Raw genomic sequence first — 16,959 nt, forward strand, 5'->3', positions numbered from 1 at the left:
AGGGCATATCAGATTATAAAAATTTCTTTGAATTTCTTTGAATTATTACTTGGAAAACTACTTCTGCAAGATTCATCTGGTACATATTGTAGAGGCCACTTAGAGGCAGACTTGAGCAATGGAATATAGAGAGGGCCCATAGTGACCAACTGGCTGAATACAGACAGGCCCATCAGGTGACCCACCTCAAAATATCCATAGACCCTGACCAATGGTCTACTTACAACCAGGCACACTTACCAAAAAGGGAGAATTCTATACATAGTCCTACCTCCTCACCTCCCCCCTTTAAAAACAGCCCCCACCCATCGCCTCTTTGCAGACAGCCTCTCTGCTCTATTCTGCCCACGGCTCCCTTGCAGCGCATTCAATAAACTTCTATCTCCTTTGTTTTGCCACCTGTACCACTGGCCTCACCCAATCATCACCTTACTTTTGGGGGCCCCCATCCAATCAGAACAGATATCCCATTTAGACACCACACATTTCATCCAGTTTGATATTAACTATTTGTGAGATATATAAGCAGTCATGATACCCTTTTTTTTTTCATGATACTCTTAAAGAATGTAGCAACCAGCATATATTTGATCCTTATCGAAACTATGCAGACTTTAAGTCTGCCTTCCAAGCTAAAGGTAAACATTTTCCTGCTTCTGTCTATCAATACAATTGCCTTTTATACAATTAAAAACATGCTAGCTCTTATTCCAGAAGAGCTTTCTCCTTTGATCCTGTAACTTAAACTCTGTGAAATAAATGTAACTATTATTAACACATCCTATGTTAGAGATGATGAGATAAGAGAGGGAAGAAGACAATATCTCTTAGCTTTTGGATACTTTCATTTATAGTATATCAAGGCAGTTCTTTATAATATACTAAGGCAAGTTTCAGCTTCATTTGGTGTAGTCGAAACCTTTGGATCCATGGTTCATCTAACCAGTCATACTATTAGGTCCTTTTCTAAGCCCCTTAAGTTAAAACATTGAATTCAGGCCCGCCCCTTCCTCTTTCCCTCGGCCTCTTTCCGGCGGCGGCGGCTGCGGCAGATCGTGCAGAAATGGCCAAGATTAAGGCTCGAGACCTTCGCGGCAAGAAGAAGGAGGAGCTGCTTAAACAGCTGGAAGACCTGAAGGTGGAGCTGCCCCAGCTGCGCGTCGCCAAAGTGACAGGCGGCGCGGCTTCCAAGCTCTCCAAGATCCGAGTTGTTCGCAAATCCATCGCCCGTGTTCTCGCAGTCATCAACCAGACGCAGAAAGAGAACCTCAGGAAATTTTACAAGGGTAAGAAGTACAAGCCCCTGGATCTGCGGCCCAAGAAGACGCGTGCCATGCGCCGGCGGCTGAACAAGCACGAGGAGAACCTGAAGACCAAGAAGCAACAGCGGAAGGAGCGGCTATACCCGCTGCGGAAATACGCAGTCAAAGCCTGAGCACTGGCGCCAATAAAACAGACAAACTGGCAAACAACAACAACAACAACAAAAAACCATTGAATTCAGAATCTCTGCTTAGGGGGCACCTGGGTGGCTCAGTTGGTTAAGTGTCTTGCCTTCAGCTCAGGTCATGATCCCAGGGTCCTGGGATCAAGCCCTGCATCAGGCTCCCTGCTCAGCAAGGAGTCTGCTTCTCCCTCTGCTTCTGCTGCTCCTCCTGCTTGTTCTCTCTCATTCTCTCTGTCAAATAAATAAATAAAATCTTAAAAAAAAAAAAAAAAAGAATCTCTGCTTAGGAGACTCATATCAATATAGTCAGCCTGATCCAACTTTATATTCTTTCTACTGTGATCTCACACCTTTAAGATCTATTCCCATACATATGACCCATATTTTGCATCTCTATTAATTGAAAAAAGTCATGCAGGTCTTTTAGTGTGTTAGTGCATCTTTCAGTGTGCAGGGCATACTTTATAAGTCACCCTTTGGTACCTGCTGGGACTTATACCGAGTTATTGGTCTTGAAGTAAGGAGAGAGGCAGGTCCTGAAGAGAATCAACAGTGCCTTTTAAGACAACTTCTTCAGGAAACGAAGGGCTAACAAAGGCCAAAAAGCTGATTCTGGGGGCGCCTGGGTGGCTCAGTGGGTTAAGCTGCTGCCTTCAGCTCAGGTCATGATCTCGGGGTTCTGGGATCAAGTCCCGCATTGGGCTCTTTGCTCAGCAGGGAACCTGCTTCTCTCTCTCTCTCTTCCTGCCTCTCTGCCTACTTGTGATCTTTCTCTGTCAAACAAATAAATAAAATCTTTAAAAAAATAAAAATTAAAAACAATCTGATTCTGCTGGCAAAGAGGATCTCAAAGAATTGAGAAATTCAATGTACTTGGTTTCATCTTCCCATTGCAATTTTCAAGATCCCATTCCTTCCCAATCAGTGCCCTCATTTGAAGGGAAAACACCCTTTTGGTCAAGAGTTCAATTTGCACTGTAGTTCAACCACTTGCAAGAAAGCCACTATAGGCTACAGGAGATAAGTGTTTTTCCAAGGGCAGACTTACCTTTCAGGTCAATGTGACACTGAAGCTGGGAATCAGAGGCCCTGAGCTCATCCTTCTCAACTTTCTCCACCACAGTTAGGACAATCAGCCAATCTCATTACACTCCTTAGTTCCACTAAAATATTCTAATGTAACAAATACATGGTCACCTAGAATCTCACTTCCTCTAGGTATTTGATTAGGAGTATCTAATGATAATGTTTTGCATATCCCTTGTTGCATCATGTCATGGACTACTATTGTCCTCTTTAGTGCTAGAAATAGAGTCAGTAGTGTCTTTAATAAGATTAGAGAATCAATTCCAGAAAACCCAGAAAATTTATCTTTAAGATTCTGTTCCTCTAGGGGCGCCTGGGTGGCTCAGTGGGTTAAAGCCTCTGCCTTTGGCTCGGGTCGTGATCCCAGGGTCCTGGGATCGAGCCCTACATCAGGCTCTCTGCTCAGCGGGGAGCCTGCTTTCTCCTCTCTCTCTACCTGCCTCTCTGTCTACTTGTGATCTCTGTCAAATAAATAAATAAAATCTTTAAAAAAAAAAAAAGATTCTGTTTCTCTAGAGCCACTTCTGATACCAAAGTCTGTATCAGTCAAGATTCAACCAGGGAAAGAGAACCAGAGCTAGATAATATATATATTAAATGTATGCAAAGGAATTGGCTTACATGATTGAGGGAGCTTACCAGGTAGCAGGCTAGAACTTGGGCATGGGGTGATAGAGCTGTTCATAATTGAACTTATTTGGAGAAGCAAAGTGTGTGTTCAAGAAATAACATCTATAATTATTATGTAAAAGAAAGAGGAGCAAAAACAGACTTTTAGAGTCATGAAATTAATCTTTTTACCAGTCTACCTTCATTATATCTGACATGGATGTATTCCTATCTAAGTAGGGATACAAGGGAATCCACCTAATGTATAAACTTCCCGATCTCTGTTCTTATTTTGGAGATCAAGGAAAGCTTGTGTTATAACCAGGTTATATTCAGCTAGATCTTTGGCTTGGATCCCCGCTGTCCCTTGCTGGGTTCCTTGACAGCCTAGTAATGTTCAGAATGGTAGAGCCTCACAAAATCAGGTACTCAATCCTTTTGTTTCATTTTTCTTTTCTTTTGTTTATTTGTTTGTTTTTAAGTTTTTCTTTTCTGAGCGCCTGGGTGGCTCAGTTGGTAGAGCCTCTTCCTTTTGCTCGGGTCATGATCCCAGGACCTGGGATCAAGTCCCGCATCTGGCTCTCTGCTCAGCAGGGAGCCTGCTTCCTTCTCTCTCTCTCTCTCTGCCTGCCTCTCTGCTTACTTGTGATCTCTGTCTGTCAAATAAATAAATAAAATCTTTTTAAAAAAAGTTTTTATTTTAATTCCAGTTAACATACAGTATTACATTAGTTTCAGGTGTACAATATAGCGATTCAACAATTCCCTATATTACCTGATGCTTATCACAAGTGCTCTCCTTAATCCCCTTCACTTCTTTCCCCCACCCCCCAACTGCCTCCCCTCTGGCAGCCATCACTTTGTTCTCTGTAGTTAAGTGTCTGTTTCTTTGTCTCTGTCTCTCCTTTTCTCACCTTTGCTCATTTTGTTCTGTTTCTTAAATTCTATGTATGAGTGAAATCATATGGTATTTGTCTTTCTCTGACTGACTTATTTCACTTAGCATTTTACATTCTAGCTCCATCCATGTCACTGCAAATAGCAAGGTTTCATTATTTTCTCTGGCTGAATAATATTCCATATGTGTGTGTGTTTATGTGTGTGTACACATGACCCTGAGATCAAGACCTGAGCTGAGATCAAGACATGCACACTCAACCAGCTGAGCCACTCAGACACCCTGAGAGAGAGAATTTAAGCAGATTCAATCCAATGTAGAGCCTGATGCAGGGCTTGATCTCACAACCCTGAGATCATGACCTGAGCCAAAATCAAGAGTTGGACACTTAACCAACTGAGCCACCCAGATACCCCAGATATATGTGATTTTTTAAATTCTTAAATAAAAATGGTTAAAATTTACGTAACAAAATATACCATTTTAACCATTTTTTTAAAAAGATTTTATTTATTTATTTATTTGACAGAGATCACAAGCAGGCAGAGAGGCAGGCAGAGAGAGAGGAGGAAGCAGGCTCCCTGCTGAGCAGAGAGAGCCCGATGCGGGACTCGATCCCAGGACCCTGAGATCATGACCTGAGCCGAAGGCAGCGGCTTAATCCACTGAGCCACCCAGGCGCCCCCATTTTAACCATTTTTAAGTGTACAATTCGGTGACAAAACAGTCTTGTATAATAATCACAACTATTTCTAGAACTTTTTTTTATCCCCAATAGACTATCCATTAAATAATAATTCCCCATGCCCTCCTCCTCCCAGCTCCTAGTAACCTCTATTCTACTTTCTGTCTACCTGAATTTGCCTACTCCAGGTACTTCATCTAAGTGAACTCATATAAAATTTGTCCTTTATTATCTGGCATATTTCTCTTAGCATAATGCTTTCAAGTTTCATCCATATTGTAGCATGTATCAGAATTTCATTCCTTCTTAAGGTTGAGCCATATTATATTTTATGTATATAATGCATTTTGTTTATTCGTTCCTCTATTGATGGACACTTGGGTTGTTTCTACCTTTTGGCTATTGTGCCTATACTGCTATGAACACGGCACATAAGTATTTGTCTGAATTCCTGCTTTCAATTCTTTTGTGTATGTACCTAGGAGTGAAATTGCTGGATTATATGGTACTTTTATGTTTGACTTTTCAAGAAATTGCCAGACTGTTTTACATGGGGGCTGCACCATTTTACATTCCCACCAGCAATGCACAAAAGTTTCAATTTCTCCACATTGTCACCAACATTTGTTATTATCTGGTTTGTGTGTGTGTGTGTGTGTGTGTGTGTGTGTGTGTGTGTGCTTTTCTCTCTCCTTTTTTCTTCTTGTAATATCTATCCTAATGGGTGTGAAGTGGTGTTGTGTAGTTTTGATTTACATTCCCTTAATGACTAGGGATGTTGATCATTTTTTTCATGTGCTCCCTCACTAAACCGTGAGGCATTTTGAAGAAATGCCTATTTGAAAACTTTGCCCATTTTTGAATTGGGTTGTTTGTTTTGGGGAGTGAGTTATGTTTTAATGTCCAAATCTATCTGCTCTCCAAACGATCTTCTGGAATTTTTGATATTTATTTTAATATTTTATAACTGGCATTTCTAGAAAATGCTCCACAGGAAAACATTTCATGTTTCTATGGTAACTGTGTAACATCTGTGAAAGATCTTTCTTTGTAATAGATGAAACAGACAGTAATTCCGAGTTGCTTCCCATGTATGTGGGCTGTTTTCAGAGAGTGCTCCTGCCCTTTCTACATGGCAACTTTCAGAAAAGGGTGATTGACTGCACTAATGGGACAAGATTTTGGGGTGAGGCTCCCCAAGGCTTCAGTGATACACTGTTATCCTTCATTTTTCTTTGGGTTGGAAAATTTACGCTCTCAATGAAATCTAAAACATAAAACAAACAAAACACCTTCACTCTCTGGTATATGGTCGCGAATTAGACCTGCAAATGAAAATTTTACTTTGTAAATTTCAAATGTCATCATTAAGTGGATCTGTATCAACTCCAGTAGTAGGATATCTGACACAAATTTGCTGTGTGCCTCTTCTGGGTTGAGAGGTACATATATATTCGGTGTTAGAGATAAAGGGATAAATGTAGCTTCTGCCCTTCATCAAGAAGTTCAGAATTAGAAGTTTTAAGTGTGGTTTTTGAGGTTATAAAATATAAAACACATAAAAAATGTCAACTCATGTTTGTAACAAAAAAAATCAGTTGAACAAATCTGGGTACAATTATTTATGTCTTCATGGTAGTGCAACATGTGAATGTGATTAAAAAGAATAATAGTTAAAACAACAGAAAAGAGCTACCATTTATGGAGTACTTATTATGTCCTAGGCACTATGCCACATACTTTCAATGTATGCTTGTGTTTAATAATTGTAAATCAGGAAAATGAAGCTCAAATAGTTAGTTAAGAAAGTTGCTCAGGGTCAGTACTTGGTACATGGCAGAGTCTGGATACAAAGCTAAGCCAGTATGACCCCACTTCCCTAATAGAAGTACAACAACTTATAAGGAGGAGGAAAACAGGGCAATATATTTCAAATAGCTTAGTATTACTGTGAGTGGCCAGGAAAGCAACATGGATATCATCTGGAAAATAGAAGATTTAAGTAAGTAGGTAGAAAGGACTTTTTAAAAAAAACTGTTTTGGAGTATGACATAAACGTGCAGGAAGCTGAGTACTCATCTCACCTTCCTGATCAATGCAGGTGTCCTCTCCAAGTGTGTTGCAGGGTTTCTTTCATATGCAATTTTTAAAAGATTTTATTTTTAAGTACTCTCTACACCCAATGTGGGGCTCCAGCCTACAACCCCAAGATCAAAAGTCACATGCTCTACTGACTGAGCCAACCAGGTCCCCCTCAGATGCAAATTTTGGATTAAAATATTTTGTTCAAAAAAAAAAAAAAAGAAAAAGAAAGGGGTGCCTGTGTGGCTCAGTGGGTTAAAGCCTCTGCCTTTGGCTCAGGTCATGATCCCAGGGTCCTGGGATGGAGCCCCGCATCAGACTCTCTGCTCTGCGGGGAGCCTGCTTCCTCCTCTCTCTCTGCCTGTCTCTCTGCTCACTTGTGATCTCTGTCTGTTGAGTAAATAAATAAAATCTTAAAAAAAAATAAAATATTTTGTTCATATTTTGGCTGGCTTTTATCTTGATTACTATGGTCTCTTCATTGACCTTACCACCTTTCCCTGAACAAGATGCCATCTCAAGTCTCTTTCCTTAAGAGTTCTTACCATGCCCTCATCTTTCAACTCTATGTCTTGTCTGCTTCCTAATACCTGTCTTTAATGGATTTCACTTCTTCAGCTGAGGTCTGGAAGTCTCCAGTGAATCTACCTTTGCCTATATTATAGTTCTTGATTCTTAACAAATAAAAATACCTTTGTGCCTTTTGTCCTATACGTCTTCATTTGTGCCTTTTTTGTTTTTGTCTTCTTTTTACCCTTTCTTTGTAAATATATAGGACTTTTTGGTCCTGTTTTGTAGGGTGAAGCCTAAAGACTGTCTCTAGAATCTTTCTCTTACCAGACCAATTTTCAGCTTTCTAGGATGGAAAATCCTATTGTTCTGAATTGATCAGAAATCTGCTCTTGGGTTAATCAGTCATGACTAGTTGGGTGGGCACCAGAATCTCATAGTACAGACATGGCTGCAGGCATCTACTAATGTCGACTATGTTAGGGACATTCCTAGTCAGAATACTTTCTAACCAGGCATTCACCTAAGAGGTGCCTCTTACACTCTCTAGAACAAAGTGTTGGAAAGAGTCATGATATCTTTATAAACAAGATGCAGAAACGAGCTGAGGGGTTCGAATGAAATTATAAGCAATTGAACAATCAGATCCAAAGAAGGTGGACTGCTGTTTGCCTGGAGGAATGTGATTAGTGATAATCTCAGGGTTCTGTTCACCCTTTCCTGATTTTAGCGTTTCTCTCAATGAGTCAAGTGAGTTATCCTTAGAGTCCAAATGCCCACATGAACAAAGGTCATGTCCTGGCTTCCTTGGTGCTGGTAGGCTACATTAAGAAGGTAGTAGACATAATCTCAGGAAACAAACTGAGGGTTGCTGGAGGGAAGGGGTGTGGGTGATGGACATTGAGGAGGATATGTGCTATGGTGAGTACTATGAATTGTGTAAGACTGATGAATCACAGACCTGTACCCCTGAAACAAATAATATATGTTAATAAAAAAAAAGAAAGAAAATAGTAGACATTTGTTATTTTGGGCCACACTCATCTACCCTTCCTGAATATACCATTCCCCAGTCCTTTTTTTTTTTTTTTTTTTAGAATTTTATTTTATTTTTTTAAGATTTTATTTATTTATTCATGAGAGACAAAGAGAGAGAGAGAGAGGCAGAGGGAGAAGCAAACTCTCCACTGAGCAGGTGGACTCGATCCTAGAACCCCGGGATCATGACCTGAGCCGAAGACAGATGCGCAACCATCTGAGCTGCCTGGGCAGCCCCCTCCAAGTCTTGATGGGACTGATGGGGGTCCAAGAGGCCCCCATCAGAGTTCCCTTAGAAAACATTGACCCTGAGATGGAGAAATGGCTGGTTTTCACTCAGCCCTCACCTCTCACTCCCAGCCTTTTCTCTATTTCCTTCTGGGATTCCATTTGGTGAACATTGAACTTCTGGATTCTATCTGTTCTTTCACATTTTTCTCTTTTTTTATCTTATGCTCTGGAAGATCTCCTTTGTTTTATCTTATGATTCTAATTTGGAGCATTTTATTTTACCTGTTGTATTTTATTTTAAATTTTTATTTATTTATTTAACACAGAGAGAGAGAGAGAGATCACAAGTAGTCAGAAGGGCAGGCAGAGAGAGAGGGGTTAGCAGGCTCCCCGCTGAGCAGAGAGCCCGATGCGGGGCTCGATCCCAGGACCCTGAGATCATGACCTGAGCCAAAGGCAGAAGCTTAACCCACTGAGCCACCCAGGTGCCCCTTAGCTGTTGTATTTTAAATCTCTAAGTGCTTTTCTGATTTTTTTTTCCAAATCACCCTCGTGCAGTTTTATAAAATCTTTGTTATATCTTTTTGAGTCAAATTTTCTTCTATTCCCTGATTATTTTTGTTTCCACCAGGATTTGTCTCAGTTTTTCTTTCTCAAGCTTCCAGATCTGCTAATATCTTGGTGATATTTATGTGTCTTGTCGTATTTTATTTATTTTTATTTTTATTTTTTTTTAAAGATTTTATTTATTTATTGACAGAGATCACAAGCAGGCAGAGAGACAGGCAGAGAGAGAGAGGGAAGCAGGCTTCCCGCTGAGCAGAGAGCCTGATGCGGGGCTCGATCCCAGGACCCTGAGATCATGACCTGAGCTGAAGGTAGTGGCTTAACCCACTGAGCCACCCAGGCGCCCTCTTGTCATATTTTAGAAAGAAGGTGCCGCATCCTGATGGCTCAAGGGAGAAGAATGAGGCACAAACAAGTCAGCTGCAACAGAATGGGAGCAGGGGGCCACAGTAGAAAAGACTTAGCACTTTATTTTATTCGGGAAAGACCTAAGTGTCCAACAAATTTTATTTTATTTATAATTTAAATTATCATTTAAGTTTTATTTATCATTTAAGTAAAACTTTGACGTTTTAGGTTACAATGACTTTGAAAGCTATCTTAACAATTACCCATGAAAACTTGGAGACAGACAATGAGTTATCAGTTTAGTTATCTTTTTGTTAACAAATTCCAGCAGAGATAGTATGAGTTTATTTGACCTTTAGTAAACCTTAAGAGAATAAGTTTTACATTTAATGTTGATAACTTTAAAGACATGTCTGTTTTAATGAAACCAATAAATTTAACTTTCTTTAAATACTGATTATTGTTTTACTTGGGCCCACCCTATTTTTAATTTTTACCTGAGACACGGGTTTGTAAAAGCTGCAGAATGGAGCGAATAAGAGTTTAAGTAGACTGTATAGTAATTGGAATTGGTTTTTCTTTAGTAGGCCAAAGTTTTACGTATGTTTTACTTTTTTTCATGTTTGTAAATCTAAAGTCCCTAATATAGGGAATTAGGAGCAATGTTTTTTAATTACCTTTAAAAGCTCCAACAGTTTGCCTTGGCTGACTTTTGCTCCTCCTGCCTAAGGAGCCTTTTCAACAAACATCCCTAAGGGTGATACTCGTTTGTGCTCTCCAGATTACCCATACCCGGGTAAGTACCCACAACACAGCAGCGGGGTGGAGGTGGGGGGTGGGGGGTGGGGCAGGGAAGGCACTGCTGGTGCAAAACTCACTTTGGGGCTGCTCTCTAGTCCCTGTTCGGCCACCACGTGTCGCCTCCTTGTCGCCCCCTGCTCCCATTCTCTTGCATCTGACTTGTGTCTCATTCTTCTCCCTTGGGCCGTCAGGAGGTGGCAAGAAGGTCCATGCAGCTGGGCTCCATCGCCTTCCAGTGAGAAATCTGACTGCATGTTCTGCTCTGGGCATGAGGGTGTGAGACTGAGAGCCCCTGATTGCCAGAGTGAGAACTTGACTGTGGGACATGAAGTTGAGGACTAAAAACCTTAGACTCCAGTCTTGCCTGAGGGTAGATGCCAGCCGCCTGTACTTGCTGGGTGTCGTGCAGGGGACCGGGGGATATAGGGGGTAGCGGAGAAAGAAACAGGTGGGTACAGTTGATCCACTGCCGGAGCCTGCCCAGGTCCCCTCCGGCTGACTGACTGCCCTCCTCTGCAGCCCTCATACTTCCCCTCTCTGCGCTGTCCCTTACCTGTTAACCCTCTCCCGTTCACTTCCTGGCTTCCAGATAGGTGCCCACTCTCTCAGCCCAATATGACATTCTCTTACCCTGTTCTCCCTCATGTACGGGTTTATTTCTTTTGTACTTCTGTTCCTTTAATACAGAGTCAAGGAAGACAGAGCATGTCTGGTTCATTAATAAAAGTCAAAAAAACAGGGGCACCTGGGTGGCTCAGTGGGTTAAGCAGCTGCCTTCGGCTCAGGTCATGATCTTAGGGTCCTGGGATCGAGTCCCGCATCAGGCTCTCCACTCAGCGGGGAGCCTGCTTCCCTCTCTCTCTCTCTCCGCCTACTTGTGATCTTTCTCTGTCAAATAAATAAATAAAATCTTTAAAAAAAAAAGTCAAAAAAACAATACACATTTACCGTTTGTTATTCCACAAGTAATATTTCCAGCAAAACCCCTGTATGTTAATGATATATTTCTATTAAAATAAATAACTTATCTTTTACAGCTTAAAAAAGTAAACAAGTTGGGGTGCCAGGGTGGCTCAGTGGGTTAAGCCTCTGCCTTTGGCTCGAGTCATGATCTCAGGGTCCTGGCATCGAGCCCCACATCAGACTCTCTGCCCATGCTTCCCCTCCCCTGCCTGCCTCTCTACCTGCTTGTGATCTCTGTCTATCTTATAAATAAGGAAAAATCTTTATTAAAAAAAGTAAACAAGTAATGTACAAAAACATGCTCCTTATAAAAATGCAAATACAAAAGCTTGTAGACTATAAAGGGAAATTGGCTTTTCCCCTAACTCAATTCTAGAATTGCCCAGGAACTAATGGCTGTTAAGAATTGGGTGTAAATCCTCAACTATTGCTAATGGATTTACATATCTCTGTCCATCTGTCTGGTTGTCAGGTTATTTATCTTTTTAATTTTGATAGGATCCAGTTTTATGTGTTGTTCTGTGAATTTTAACTTGGTTGTATGTCTTTTCATGGCAGTGGATGTAAAGCTATCATTCTTTCCTCTACTGGTTGACATTTAAGTAATTTAGGGTTTTTCTTTTTCTAAAAAGACAAAATCTATTAATGTTCCTGTTTCACATGTTTTACCCAAATTGAGAAACCTTGTCGTATTGCAAAGAATCCCAGTATTTTTTTTTAAGATTTTATTTATTTATTTGACAGAGATCACAAGTAGGCAGAGAGGCAGGCAGAGAGAGAGAGGAGGAAGCAGACTCCCCCACTAAGCAGAGAGCCTGATGTGGGGCTCGATCCCAGGACCCTGGGATCATAACCTGAGCCAAAGGCAGAGGCTTTAACCCACTGAGCCACTCAGGTGCCCCAGAATCCCAGTATATTAAACTAAAAAACCTGATTGGATGAAATATAACAAGTTGAACATATAATATATGACCACATTTAGAGGTGCAGTACTAAAACTTCTTTGCTAAACTTCATGTTATCCTATCCCAGCTAAATAATGGAACAGAACCAAATCACATTTATTTTGTTCAAAGTCAAGGAGGCAAGGCAGCTTGCATGACATCTCTCAATCATCCTAACAAACACCCAGATTCAAATGTTTTTGTTCCCCTCTACTGTCCTTTTCTTACTATTTCCTGCCTATTTTTCTCATTTTCCTCTCCATGCTCTAAACTCTTGATTTACTGGTCATTATCTTTATTATAGGTCTTGAAATTGGAATCATTTTAACCTCAAGAGGACCATCAAAGTGTGACTATACAGGTGACTCCTATTTATAACAATGTGTAGGAATATCTATTGACAAAAATACACATTTTGGTGGCCCAGAGCCCTACTTTGGAGAAACGTCACATTCTCCACTTTTGAAGAGCAGAAATCCTTTGCATGGCTAGTTCTGGTCAATCTTTATAGTGTACCATGCCAAATGGTTTTGAAAATTCTACTGTGTTTGGTTAGCACCGACTTCCCTTGGCTCTGTGGCAGAACTAACTTTTCTCCTCATTTTCATCTTTCTTCATCTGTAGAAGCCTGGTGTTCACTGACCTCCATCTGCAAGGTTGGGTCAGAACTCCAGCTTAGCCCCTGCTTTTAACAAAAAGGACAGCAGCTGCAATTCACTGAGCTCTAAACTACATCAAGGCATCATTGTATGCATTTCACATTCATTCTCTCATTTAATCCTCAGAACAATCTTATGCATTAGACTGAGAGAGGGTATAAGTTGCTTGCTGAAGTCACACACTAAGTGGTGGAATTGGATCAAAGCCAGGTCTGCCTCATGCACCAAAGCCCACACTCCTACCCTCGAGGCGCCAACCCATACTTCACTGATAAATCTTCATGAGCCCAAACTTGAAGACACTACCTACTAGATGAGTGAATCATAGGCTAGATCATGGCCCCCCAAAACACATTCACATTCACACCCAGGAAGCTATGAATGTTGCGTTTGATAGCCAAAAAACAAAACAAAACAAACAAAAAAACTTTGCAGATATGATTAAGTGAAGGACCTTATCCAGATGGGCCCTAAATGTAATCACATGTATCATCATAAAAGGGAGGCAGAAAGAGATCTGACACACAAAGGAGCAGATAAGGCAGTGAGATCATGGAGGCAGAGACTAAGTATTACAGCCACAAATCAAGAAATGCCAGCAGCTACTAGAAGCCAGAGCCTCCAGAGGAAGGACAGCCTTACTGAAACCTTGGTGATACTGGTTTCAGACTTCTGGCCTCCAGATCTATGAGAGGATAAATTTCTGTCATTTTAAGTCACTATATTCGTGGTAATTTGTTATGGCAGCCATGGGAAACTAACACAGTGATTTGTGACCTCTCTAGCCAGTTTCCTTATCCACAAAATGAGGATATTAATGGTAATACTTAGAACCTGAAAAAAACTAATGAATTTAAACTGTCTGGCAGGATGCCTCGTACAAGGTAAATGCTCAGCAGAGATTAGGTGTTATTATTAGCAGTGGGCTCTGATGGGAACACCTATGAGGTGCTTTGGAAGCATATGAGAAGAAAGGCAACTAATCCAGCCTCTAGTTCATATGATACACATACCATCCTGGAAGGTTAACAAGACACTTGAGAGGCAAAGAAGTTAAAATTAACTTAAATAGATGGCATTTACTGACCATAAAAACTTTTCCACCCCCAATTTCTAAGAGTGACTGCAACCCTCAGAGATGTGCTTTTCAAGTGGTCACTCTTGTCCCCTGGCAGGTGCCCCAACAACTTTCCTATTTTTCTGGATCTGATTCTGAATGGTCATCCCAGGACACATTAATGAATGAATGAAACGTAAGAATAAGCAGTGCAGGGCACCTGGGTGGCTCAGTGGGTTACGCCGCTGCCTTCGGCTCAGGTCATGATCTCAGCGTCCTGGGATCGAGTCCCGCGTCGGGCTCTCTGCTCGGTGGGGAGCCTGCTTCCCTATCTCTCTCTCTGCCTGCCTCTCTGCCTACTTGTGATCTCTCTCTGTCAAATAAATAAATAAAATCTAAAAAAAAAAAAAAGAATAAGCAGTGCAACTGGGAATTGGAAGTGTAAATTCGGTTGCCTATGGAGGAATGTAATCGACAGCCATCACACTTTGCTGTGTTGTCTATAGAAAGGAGCGCAGCTTGGGCCGAACCGGTCTAAGGGCCGGGGCGCCAGAGAGCTATAGATCATTTCTCCCCGAGGGCTGCGCTGGAGCCGGGCCGGAGCCTTTGCCTTTGAGCCGTCTCCATTTGTTCACCCTGCTCTGAGAGACAGCATCGCCTGCACTGTGGGTTGCTCTGAGCTAATGATGGAGGAGTTAGCAGCATGGCCTGGAGTGGCTCTCGGTGGGCTGGAGCCAGCTGACACACGCCACTTAGGTTTCCAAGGAGCCAAGCTGTCCCCACTCACGCACGGCTGATGCACTTGTGGCTAAATGCGTTGTAGCTGGGGGCCGGGTGCCAAATTCAGGGCAGGAAATAGAACGCCACCTCCATCACCAGGGAAACAATGGCCTGCGTGCATGATTTAAGCCAGGGCCAACGAGAAAGCTCAAAGGGACAGTCGGCAGAGGAAGGGAGACCAGAGGGCGGCTTGCAAGGATTTTTGTCTTGGGTTATAACCGTTGACAAGCCACTTAACTGCCCACATATTTAAGTTTATCTGAGTATGAGATGGAGGCAACAATATTTACACATCTCACTGGGGACTTAGGAAAACAATATTTCTGACAGACCACTTGGGATCCATGGATGAAAGGTGGTATGTAAGTGCAGATGATAAACTTCCTGTGTGTTTGTGCTTTTAGCAGGTGTGTTAGAGGCATGTAGACCCTCCGGAAAACACCTGTAGAGTCTGACCGAAACCAACAAGTGACAATAAAAGCTAACAGTTTTAGATGCATGGATTTGTCTTTGGTTTTGTGCAAGTTTGGGGAGCTGCATGTATAATTCAGACTTCAGAACCGTGTCCGAACTTATTGCTGTGATGAGTGTTTACAGGTCCTTTGATCCTTTTGAGAATTTTGTAGTTGGGGATTTGTTCTCAAATGTTTGCCAACTTTTCTCTAAAAAAACAAACAACAAACAAACCCCAAGTTACTTTCACTGTGTAGTTTCTGAGTTGCACATGGAGTCTGGAACTTTTGTTTCCAAGTTGCAATGGGCCAAAAATCTGCTTCAATAACAAAGTGCGAAGAGGACTTGTTGCTCTTCCCACCTGGGGTTTGCTGTTTCTGAGAAGTCCTTCCGAACCTGTTATACCTCCTGCATTCTGTTCATTTAAGGCTAAGCAATTGATCTCAGACATCCCTGTAAGGTTTTTAAATGTTGTTTTCTGTCGGGGAAGGACCCGAGGGAGTCCATGACTCTGTTCTTAGTTAATTAAACCCCTCTCTGGTGCATATTGTCTCTCTAGTAATTCCTGTGGGTCCAAGTAAAAGGTGACTATTATAGAAAAACAAACTTGTTTAATAACACAAATAATACACATTAAAAAATTTAGAATAATTACATGAAAGCAATATGGAAAATAAAGATCATCTACAATTCTCTCATGCAGAATTCACCATACTGGCACATAGGTAGATTTCAAACAAGCATGGGATTCTAATCTATGTACCTGCTGTTTTACGACCTCTTTGGGGGGTGAACTCTTCACTTAGTGGATCTGGGGAGAGCATCGTAAGTCCTTCGAATCTCCGCAGCGGGGAGGGGTCCTGCTTCTCTTGCAGCCTAGAGGCTGTGCAGGGAATGAGGACCTTAGAGCTTTAGGCAGCCCTTGCTTTCAAAGACTTTCAAAGACTTATTCTCGCCGATGTCACTCCACTTCCTTAGCAGTCCCGTGTTTTGGCAACAGCGTACACCCCAGAACTAGTAAACACTTGCTGATTTTAGCTTCTGTGTGGATGATGATCCTATACCCTTCCAATCCATTTGCACCCTGCTGTCAGGTGCATTAGTCTCTCCTCCCCCCCTTATTTTCATGCTAGCAGAACTTGATTAAGGCATAACTTACATACAGTACAAAACACAAATCTTATAGCCTGTGGAATACAGCAGACGGGTATGCACACATGCACACTCCAGTGTGACTGACTACTGCTCAGGATATAAAACATCTCCCAAATCCCCAAAGTGGCTTTGTGTCCTCTCTGAGTTGGTTCCCCGTGCCTCAGTAATTATTCCATACATTCCTGATGTATGAAATATTACTTAATTTAACTAACTAATTAATTAATTTTAACTAATTTCATCGTGTTATTGCCTACCTAAAAACATTCGATAGGATTGTTGTTCCTGTATTTTGCTGCTTTGGGTCTGAATGTCTCTGCCTCATTTTCTGTGTCCACTCTCTTTGGGGTCCTGCCTGCTGAATCATCTGGGCCTCCGTTGACACCTCTTGACCTGAGGCTAACTTGTGCACTGTCACCCCACCTCCCAGGCTCCATCTGGAGCTCTGTTTCACTCTGAGTCCTCACAAGAACTGCCCTTTCTTTGGCCTCCCCAAATCTCATTCACCAAGGCTCAACTCAAGTCCCATTTCCATGAAATCTTCCCTCTTGGCCAAATTTTTTCTCCATGTTTTTGCCTCCCTCTTACACCTGAATTAGTTAACACCATGTGACTAAGTTTCCATAGAGAGCTGGGGCCTCAGGAG

At 41.7% G+C, this 16,959-nt stretch overlaps 1 pseudogene across 1 annotated transcript; it reads left to right on the forward strand.

The window, feature by feature from the left end:
- Positions 1–997: 997 nt before the first annotated feature.
- LOC309853179 (large ribosomal subunit protein uL29 pseudogene) lies at positions 998–1,493 on the forward strand (annotated as a pseudogene). Its single transcript has one exon. The product of its transcript is annotated as a large ribosomal subunit protein uL29 pseudogene (transcript).
- Positions 1,494–16,959: the final 15,466 nt, after the last annotated feature.

Source organism: Mustela nivalis, assembly GCF_964662115.1.
Source record: "Mustela nivalis genome assembly, chromosome: 18".
NCBI lineage: Eukaryota > Metazoa > Chordata > Mammalia > Carnivora > Mustelidae > Mustela > Mustela nivalis.